Consider the following 11,272-nt stretch of genomic DNA (forward strand, 5'->3'; position numbering starts at 1 on the left):
TCCGCCCCGGCCCGTGCTACGAGCATTATGACAGTTAGTGTGACTTGGGGGTGTTGACTCATTTAAACTAACATATTCATCCTGCTGTAACCAGGTTTCTGTAAGGCAGAATAAATCAATATGTTGATCAATTATTATATCATTTACCAACAGGGACTTAGAAGAGAGAGACCTAATGTTTAATAGACCACATTTAACTGTTTTAGTCTGTGGTGCAGTTGAAGGTGCTATATTATTTTTTCTTTTTGAATTTTTATGCTTAAATAGATTTTTGCTGGTTATTGGTAGTCTGGGAGCAGGCACCGTCTCTACGGGGATGGGGTAATGAGGGGATGGCAGGGGGAGAGAAGCTGCAGAGAGGTGTGTAAGACTACAACTCTGCTTCCTGGTCCCAACCCTGGATAGTCACGGTTTGGAGGATTTAAGAAAATTGGCCAGATTTCTAGAAATGAGAGCTGCTCCATCCAAAGTGGGATGGATGCCGTCTCTCCTAACAAGACCAGGTTTTCCCCAGAAGCTTTGCCAATTATCTATGAAGCCCACCTCATTTTTTGGACACCACTCAGACAGCCAGCAATTCAAGGAGAACATGCGGCTAAACATGTCACTCCCGGTCTGATTGGGGAGGGGCCCAGAGAAAACTACAGAGTCCGACATTGTTTTTGCAAAGTTACACACCGATTTAATGTTAATTTTAGTGACCTCCGATTGGCGTAACCGGGTGTCATTACTGCCGACGTGAATTACAATCTTACCAAATTTACGCTTAGCCTTAGCCAGCAGTTTCAAATTTCCTTCAATGTCGCCTGCTCTGGCCCCCGGAAGACAATTGACTATGGTTGCTGGTGTCGCTAACTTCACATTTCTCAAAACAGAGTTGCCAATAACCAGAGTTTGATCCTCGGCGGGTGTGTCGTCGAGTGGGGAAAAATGGTTAGAGATGTGAACGGGTTGGCGGTGTACACGGGGCTTCTGTTTAGGGCTACGCTTCCTCCTCACAGTCACCCAGTCGGCCTGCTTTCCCGGCTGCTTGGGATCTGCCAGAGGGGAACTAACGGCGGCTAAGCTACCTTGGTCCGCACCGACTACAGGGGCCTGGCTAGCTGTAGAATTTTCCACGGTGCGGAGCCGAGTCTCCAATTCGCCCAGCCTGGCCTCCAAAGCTACGAATAAGCTACACTTATTACAAGTACCGTTACTGCTAAAGGAGGCCGAGGAATAACTAAACATTTCACACCCAGAGCAGAAAAGTGCAGGAGAGACAGGAGAAGCCGCCATGCTAAATCGGCTAAGAGCTAGTAGCTACGCTAAGCTAGCGGATTCCTAAAAACACGCAAAGTGAATAATGTGTAAATAATTTAGAGGTGATTCAGCAGAAGGAGTGCTTTAGTTAAGGCACGTAAAGATTACACTGGGAAACAAATCGTAATCTAGATAACTAGATCAATCTAACTGCGCAGATTAAACAGCTAACAGATACAGAAAAACACCGCTGTGCTCCGGAACAGGAAGTGATACAATACCGCAGTGAGAGCCAACCACCAGTTGATTGCTTTCTAACATGAGTCAGACGAGCCACAGCTTCCTGAGAAGTTGCTCTTTTATGCATCACTTATTATAATTAGCAGTAAAAAATAATTTTCTCACTCCATTCATTTGTTGTGTAAATGTGCAGATGCAATGCATTTGTGGTCTGGTGCCCGTTTGAGGTGACACAACGGGAAATACAGACAGGGCCACAAGAACAGTACTACACTGTTAGACATCATGCAATAGTTTGGCCTTCAGTTACACTCCATTTTCTTTTGTTAGAAACCTGATCATATCGGTGGAAGGACTGGTGATGAAGTTCTTCTGTTGTACGGATCTAGGCTTGATGACATCAAATCAAAAGGTTTACTGTAATAGTCTGGTGCTGGATGAGTGTAGGCAACATGCCTGTCGGCACGTACATGGTTTCTATTTCTAGAGCCGAAACCACAAGGGTTTGTGAAGTGTACCGAGAAAAAGAGCTACAGTTTCAGACTGTCATCAGTGACTTAAATGGAAATACATGACAGTGTGTGAAACGCTGTACGCCCAGTATGAGCATCTTAGCAGTAGGTGGATGAAGAAGCAAATTGTTTGGAACTTCTTTTACACATCTGTTACAGTTATTATGAATTATGAGCGATTTGGGATTACTGCTGCTAATATGAAGCACAGAAATGGTTTTGAACTGGCATAATTCAACTGAACCAAGTAGCCATCAGTGCACAAACACATTTTGGTAGAAAAAGTTTGAATTTCAGGTCATTTTAATACATCAGTCTGCGGACTTGCATGGATCAAATGAAAGATGTAAAATATTTGTTTTTATATAACGGCTGAGTGGATCCTTGTCATTTGATTGGTGGATATACGAGGTCTATTAGAAAAAAAACGACCTTTTTATTTTTTTCAAAAACTGTATGGATTTGAATCACGTGCGATTACATCAGACAAGCTTGAACCCTCGTGTGCATGCGTGAGTTTTTTCACACCTGTCGGTTACGTCATTCGCCTGTGGGCAGGCTTTGAGTGAACACTGGTCCACCCCCCTCGTTGGAATTCCTTTGTCTGACTTCTTGCTGAGAGACTGGCGCTTTGCTTGATCAAAATTTTTTCAGAAACTGTGAGGCAGATCCAAGTGGACACCATTCGAGAAATTAATATGGTTTTCGGTGAAAATTGTAACAGCTGATGAGAGATTAAGGAGTGTTACTATCGCTTTAAGGACTACCCACGGTGCCGGAGTTTATCCGGACATTCCACTGTTAAAGGAGATTTTGTAATGAAAGACGTGCGGACGGATTTGCGCATCGGCACCCAGCCGCTCATGGCGCGTCGCCACAGCAAAACACCTCCGTATTGATAACCATTCATAAGATTCAGGCGGTTTTTGATGGCTTTCAGTCGAGTGAGTATCCGAGAAATTGTTTAACAGCTGGGCATGTTCAAACCTGTCCTGTAAGGCTTCCAACGGAGGTGATCACGACGTCCTGGGTCAACAGAGGCTTAAATTTGGAGTTTCTGAAAAAATTTTGATCAAGCAAAGTGGCAGTCTCTCAGCAAGTAGTCAGACAAAGGAATTCCGATGGGAGGGGTGGACCAGTGCTCACTCAAAGCCTGCCCACAGGCGAATGACGCAACCGACAGGCATGAAAAAACTCACGCATGCGCATGAGGGTTCAAGCTTGTCTGATGCAATCACACGTGATTCAAATCCATATGGTTTTTGAAAAAATAATAAGGTCGGATACTTTTGTAATAGACCTCGTATGTCACGTGACATGGATTATTTGTCCCATTTGTGTTGCGTTGTATTTAGTGTGCAAATTTAGTTCCATTTACAGTGCAAATTGGTTCCATAGGTTTTGTACCATTGCACACTGCAAATCCCACACACACAGTAGTGGGGGGGTGGCATTTAGCTAAACATGGCGGAGTTTGTTTTGCTGATGGACAACAATTTGAACAAGCTATTTGACGGTGCTAATTCTTGTAACACACACAAAAAACAAATCCACTACACCGTAAGCTGTCTGGAGGCATGAAGAGCTGTTATGATGAAGTTAGGATGAAAACCTGGACAAATTTCTGATGTGATTTTCGCTGGCGTGAGGACGTACACAAAGTCTTTTTTTTTTTTGGAAGTACACAAAGTCAGTGCATGGCATCACAGACTACATCGTCAGAATTATTTTTAGTCCCCTATTTAAAGTTCGTGTTGAACTGTTGGCATCAAAGCACCAGTGACACACACCAAAATGTAAGTCCCTTTTCTGTTGTTTATAAATTAATATAATATCAAATGACAAGGATCTATTTTAGCCGTTATATAAAACAAATAAATAATGAATTGTTGTGTGGGCCGCTGAAGAGGAGGTATTGCTGGCCCTCCACCACCAGAGGGCGCCCTGCTTGGAGTGCGGGCTCCAAGCACGAGAGGGCGCCAGACCCAGAGGAAGTGACAGCTGTCACTCATCACACCAGCTGTCACTCATCTACACCAGTACTTAAGCCGGACTGCAACTCCACCTCCCCGCCGAGAAATCGACTACCGAGAGGTAACTTCTCTGCTGACTCATATCATTGAGTGGATTCTGAACTTCTGTTGCAGCCGGTATCCTGTGGTGTTCGCCCTTATCTGGGAATTGGCGTGTAGCGTGACGACAACGACTGCGCTTAAGATAAGTGGTTACACTAGGAGCTGCACGAGTGTGTGATTCGGAGGTGGAGGTCCTCCTCCTAACTGTGTACAGACTGTAGACCACTGAGTGTAAGGATTTACACTCATTCATCTTGTCTCTGCTTTTTGCCAGCAGTACCAGGGTCGACAGCCGAAGACAGAGGTCACCTGGGGATTCGGGACTTGGCGGCTCCGGTGTTCTTCAGACCGTTGGTGGTGGAGGCCGTGTGGGACGCGGCCTCTCTCTCGTCGGGGTCTTCTATCTTCGAGCCTGCCCACACGTCACCTGGTGTTAATTGACTTTGCAATTTCTGTATATTTAGTTGTGTATTGTCACAACAGTAAATTGTTACCTTTTGGCTTACTCATTGTCCGTTCATTTGCGCCCCCTGTTGTGGGTCCGTGCTACGACACCTTCCCAACAATGAATGTTTTTTCATTCTTTCAATGGAACAAATATTTAATTTGGTGAAAGCTCATGAAATATTTCACATGGAATATTTGTACCATTGAACTCATAAACTCATTGTGGCGTATGTTTGACACATTTAACGGCGCCGTCTTTAATTACTGCGAAAACACCGCAATGGATGAAAACAGACAAACTTCATAAGCATTTTGAACAGAAGCCTGTTAACAATGATGAAACAGTTTGTGAACAAAATGCTGCTTGTTGGCTGTAAGATGGTGTTAGTTTGACACAGTTCCCTGGGTGTGATGAGCCAAACAGAACCGCTTTAGATCACAGGTCCTCTGCTGGCTGCAAACTCTCCCGCAGCCAGCGAGAAAATATCCGCCTTTTTTCCCTCCTGCGTTGAAACCGGAAGTGAGCTTCCAAGTGCGCTCATTGGTCGGTTGTGGTTGGGTGTATATGCTTGCGAATTTACTTTATTGACCCAACGGTTGGGCGTATACCCACTCTCTTTTAGTTTGCCCTATACAATTACACAATGTAGGGTGTTAGCCTGCGATGGTGTTAGCATTCAAAATCAATGTCCCTGTCACATTTCTCCATGAAATGTGGAGTTGCATCAGGAAAGGCATCCGGCGTTAAAACTTGTGTCAAATCAACGCGCAGCTCCACCTTGGATCTGCTGTGGCGAGCCGGAGTGACAACAAGAGAGCGACCAAAGGGACTCAGTTAGTAACGTTTTATGGCTTATTGAACATGGTCAAAGTGTGTAGCTTCTCTTCCCAGTAAAATGGCCTCTCTTAGCGGTAGCACGTCAGTTCTCTCCCTGGTAAAATAACCTCTCTTTGCAGTACCATGGAGCTTCGCTAACATATAAAATAGCATCTCTTAGCGGTAACATGTTTCTTCTCTCCATTATTGCCTCACTAACCATTAGAGCAGAGCTTCTCTCCCTGGTCAAACACCCTCTAAGCAGTAGCGGTGAGTTAAATGCACACGCTATGCAGCAAATTTTATTGCAGTTTAATCATAATGTTGTAGAGAAATTACCTGAATGAAGCATATCATAAACAGAACAATGACCAAAAGGTATCATTTGGCATTAGTTCACTTTAGTCACTTAATTGTTGTTTTCTTATCTTTGTAGTTGTGCATATGTAGCAAGATGAAGTCCGGATTGAAAAGATGTTCCCGCTAGCTTGGGTAACGGGGAATTCCCCTTTGGCTGACCTGGTAGAGTTCTGGTCTTTAGTGCGAGCAGTCCGGGGTTTGATCCCACCGCCATCCCGGCCACAAAGGTCCTACGGTCATGCATATATGGCAAAACATATCATTTATATTCTTTATTTAATTTGCAAGCTAGGACTTTTGTTGTCCTGCAAATCTGATGAAGACTGGTGACATTACACTTTAAAACTCTCACATACTCTTGTTGGGCTGGAAACAATGGCACAGTATTAATTAGAATGCAGAAGTGACTGTGCAAGTAGCTGTACCAAGTGAAACCATTTTGCCCAGAGTGAAAAATTAACCCAAAAGTATGTAAAAATTTAACACAAGTTGAAAAATATCAGAGTCCCCTTTTAAGCCTTCAGCCCGACGGGCCAATAGCTCCTATTTACTACAAAAAGGCACAATGGAAGAAGTAGAAGGCAAGAGATAGAAATTTTGGATTATGCTATTTATGATTATGAAATTTGTTAGTAACTACAAAAGATCAATTTCGTCCCTAAAATAAATCTGATGTGATATTGTGCTAACAAGGGTTGCAATGACAATATTTTGAATATCTTGTTTCCTTGAAATTGACACCAAGGTCAACGTAATCAACTGGTGTTGGGGAATCACCCAAGTACACTCTTATGTTAGATATGAATGGGAACGTGTGTCCAAACATGAAAACATGTACATAAAAATGCAAGACAAGAGACAAATGAATACAGATTAGAAAGTGAGGAAATGATGTAGAGAGAGAAGAAAATCAGTCTGATAAACTATTGCCGCACTGAAATAATTCAGACTAAAGCCATTGCACTACTGAATATCCCGTCTGGTTCAATGATAGTGTTTTAATAATGCATTGTTGTCCTGATTAGCACCACCATTCTCATGTTTCCTTCAAGTACCCAAGAGTTTACAAGTACATCTTCTGCAAACAGGTCAAGTCACATCAGGCAACCACCCGTTCCATTCCCATCCCCCAAAAGCAGTGAAATGAGGGCATCTCCTTGGTCTTTCCCAGTTCCTGTGTGCTGGATCATGTATCGAGAAATTCACAACATTGCCAAAATGTTGTTGCCGACGTTCCCTCAAAATACAAGTGCTACTCCTCACCAGCGTCTCTCAAAGTATCCTTTCATTTGACTCAGTCATTCCAGCAATACCCAACAACCCTTCGAAGGGATCTTCCAAGTCTCTCCCAACCTTTGACAGAATACACGGTTCTTTGCAAGCTGAATGCAGCCTCAGTTCAGAAAAAGTTGGGATGATGGATAAAATGCAAATCTAAAAAAAAATAAAAAAAATCCTTGCATTTACATTGACTTCATTTTCATTATTTCATGTTTTCCCTGGTCAAATTCATTTCATTTAATATACATCAATTCCTTTAAAAATAAAAAAGCTGCAATGGGGGAATTTATTCTCAATATAAGGACAAAAACATGGCTTCTGCAGCCAGTTTTCTAGAGACAAGTCAGAGGATGGATACATGAACATTTCCAAGTGACTGAATATGTCTTCATTTACATCAGTCTTTAATAAGGCAGGGGTGGTGGACAGGTGGTTAGTGCATTTGTTTCCAGTGGGGAAGGTTCCCAGCCCATTCTCCATCTAGGCTGACTGTGTGTATGTGTGTGTGTTCACAATGCACAGCCACAATAATTAAGCAATCGACACCAAACTTGCTGTATTGACTGGGGGCACCAACGGGGAGGTCACTGGGGCCCTTATTTTCACAAGTACAACCAATGAGCAGCTCCTCCACTGAATACCAGGAGAAGTGAAGACATACAAACCCATTGACTCAGTTGTAGAGACAGCTGAGGCAGTTCAATACCCAACTGCATGACAGCCCCCAGGCATTCCACCTCTCAACCTAAACCTGAAGGTTGGTTTCCCAGTCATGCTTCTTCACAACGTAGATGCCCCAAATCTCTGTAATAGAACTCGGCTGACCATCAAACAAATGACGGCACATGTGATTGAAGCCACCATACTAACAGGACAAGCTAAGGGTGACGATGTGTTTATTCCAAGGATTACATCAGACCTTCCCTTCCAGTTCAAATGGCTCCAATTTCCTCTGTGCACATGTTTTTCAATATTCATTAACAAGTTGCAGGGACAGTGACTGAAAGTGGTTGGGCCTAAATCTGGAGACACTATGCTTCTCACACGGTCAGCTATATGTAGGATGCTCCCGATTTGGTCTCCCTGATGGACTTATCATTTGTGCATCTCAGGGGGTCACACTAAGAACATTATATACCCCACAGCATCGCAGTGATATGACATGCTGTCACCTTTTTAATCATCATTCCCTCGAGTCTCATGAATGTCACAGATTGCTCTATGAAAACTAATGATGACAGCATACACACAGTGTGCAATGCAACTTACTGCACCTTAGCAAAAGTGACATAAAAATATACAATGACATGGCTAAAATTCTTCTCCATTACTCGCACGTTGAACGGGTAACTCAGCTAGTGTAATACGGATCTGCGTCAGGAAGGGTATCTGGTGTAAAACTTACGCCAATTTAATACGCAACTCCACCTTGGATTTCCTGTGGCGACCCCAAGTGAAAAACATGGGAGAAACCGAAGGGACTTACTTCTACTTTTACATCAATCTTTAATAAATGCAAACTGTATGGAAAATTTGTGTCGACACTTCTCAAATTTGGAAGAAGACAAATGAGGGAAGCCACCAAGAGGCCCAAACACCTCTAAAGATGTTACAGATTCTGTGGTTGTGGATGGAAAAACTGCACAGTGCATTTTCCATATTATCCTTCATCATAGCAGGACCCATACTATCCATATCCATACTGTCCCAACACTGCCAAACACTATCACGTGTTTTCCATGAAACATCTTTTGCACTGAGACGTTTCATATGCTTGGGGCATTTAAAATTGTAAACTTATTTAGTTGACTGATAACAAACCTAAAGCCACAAACTGTTTTATTTTTAGGTCTGATAGGGGATGTTTTGAAACACGGAGGAAACTGTTGGCAGTTGGGGGCATTAATTTGCATCAGATACACATTTTTTTTTTTTTTTTTTTTTACTAGAATCAGTATGACTGGAATTGGTGCTGAAGTGCAAACCTCACAAATGCTCAGACATTACACCCATTTCCTGTATTAGACTTCTGTTTTTCCCCCCAAAGACAAGAGCTGGAGCACATTGACCATGAAATGTAAATCTGCTTGAACCAGTTTCAGCAGCTTTCTTCTTTATTACAATGAAGCAGCTTCAACATTACTGACACACTTCAGCAGAGGGTCTTAGACAAGCTGTGAACATTGTCAGTGAATGATAAATTAGAGCTGGAGCAAGCTTACTCAGATATTGTTAATATTATATATGGAGTATATAAAATGGGGTCAGTCCACTTGGTGCAACAGCTCTCCAAGGTGTGATCACTCCTTTTTAGATGCAGACTAACGAGCAGATCTGATATGATGCAGGTGTTAGTTTTGGGGATGAAAATTTACAGGGTGATTCCATAATTTTTTCCTCAGAATTGAGTGATTCCATATTTTTTTTTCCTCTGCTTGGTCTAAAAAAGTAACCGTTACTGACTGCCACAATCTTTTTTTCTTGATTTCTTATAGTGTTTCTTAAAGCCAGAAAGTTGCCATTTGAAATGACTTTAGTTTTGTGTCATGTCTGTGATCTGCTTTTTTTCTACAAAATTAAACAACTGAATGAACATCCTCTGAGGCTGGTGATTCCATAATTTTTGACAGGGGTTGTATAAATAAAATTGATTTGATTTGATTTATAAAGCAATTTAACAATTTTATTGAGAAACATTAGTTGCTGACTGAAAGTCAGTATGGATTTAGAAACAACAGCTCGACATCCTTGGCGCTGATTGATCTGGTTGGTAAGGTTAGACCTTACTTTTGTCAAGCACCTTGAGGGAACTTTGTTGTGATTTGGCTCTAAAAAAAAAAGAAAATAAATTGAAATTGAAATCTGGTAAAAAAAAAAAAATAATAATAATAATAATGCACTTGGAATATTTCTTGATCTGAAGAAAGCATTTGACACAGTCAGTCAAGATATATTGATGAGAAAAATGGAAAAGTATGACTTTTGAGGTATCCTGAACTAGTTAAAGAGCTGTTTACTTATCAGGCAGCAGTTTGTACAAATAAATCAGTATATGTCTAGACTGAAGAACATTACATGTGGAGCACCTCAGGGATCAGTTTTAGGTCCTAAAATGTTTATAATGTATATCAATGACATTTGCAAAGCATCAAATATATTGCAGTTTGTTATTTGCAGATGACACAAATATTTTCTGCTGAAGTGTGGAACTGCAGCAGCTTTTAGAGGTGATCACGGAGGTTTGATATAAATAAATTCTCTTTAAATTTGAACAAAACTAGTTTTATGTTGTTTGGGAGTCATAGGAGTGTGGAAGTGAAATTAGTTATTGATAATGTAAAGATTGAAAGAGCAAATGAAATTAAATTCCTGAAATTAAGATCTGTTTGAAACCACACTGGGGAAGTTGGCACTGAGCATTGCTGTACTGGGGAAAACAAGGCACATACGAAATGTGAAAGCTCTGTATACTTTGTATTGTACATTCATTTTTGCCATTCATGTGTTACTGTGTAGAGGTGTGGGGAAATACATACAAAGTCATATGCAAATTATACATGCAGAAAAGGGCCATTAGTCTGATGAATAATGCAGGATATAGAGATCACACAAATGAACTCTTCTTAAAAACATAAGCTCTAAAATTTCATGATTTGATTCAGTTTAAAAGAGCACAAATAATATTCAGAGCAAGAAAAAAAAATGTAATTCCAAATAGCATCAAGGATTTGTTTTAAGAAAGAGAAGGGCAGTATTATTTAAGAGGGAAATGCAACCTAAAAATGCAAAATGTCAGAACAACTTTAAAAAGCATGTGTGTTTCAATCCCAGGGGCAAAATTATGGAACATCTTAACAGATCACTTAAAGGAAAATAAAATAAAAACAAGAAGTAGTTAAAAAAAAGGTATAAAATGCAAATGTTAAATGAATATATAAGCTTAAAGAACAAGAGGTTAATCCAGCTCAGTAATGATGATGTGATGGAGTGAAAAAGCCAGAAATATTGTGGTGTTATGTTTCAACTTTTTGTGGGTTTCTTTTTTACTTATTTGTCTTTTTTTCTTTCTTGTGTGTGTGTGTGTGTGTGTAAGTATTCTATTGTGAAGAAGATAGAATTGTGATATAGAAAAAATGTGCTCTAATGCAGAAATGGGGTAAGTAAGTAAGTTTAAGAAAGTTTATACTTCTGCCTACTCCTTTTGAAACAACAGTGTGAAGTTGTGAATGTTGTAGATGTGGTCAACGTTCCTGATAACAGGAACATGTTTGAAATGAATGAATGAATGAATAAGTAAA

This window comes from Thalassophryne amazonica, chromosome 3 (assembly GCF_902500255.1).
Source record: "Thalassophryne amazonica chromosome 3, fThaAma1.1, whole genome shotgun sequence".
NCBI lineage: Eukaryota > Metazoa > Chordata > Actinopteri > Batrachoidiformes > Batrachoididae > Thalassophryne > Thalassophryne amazonica.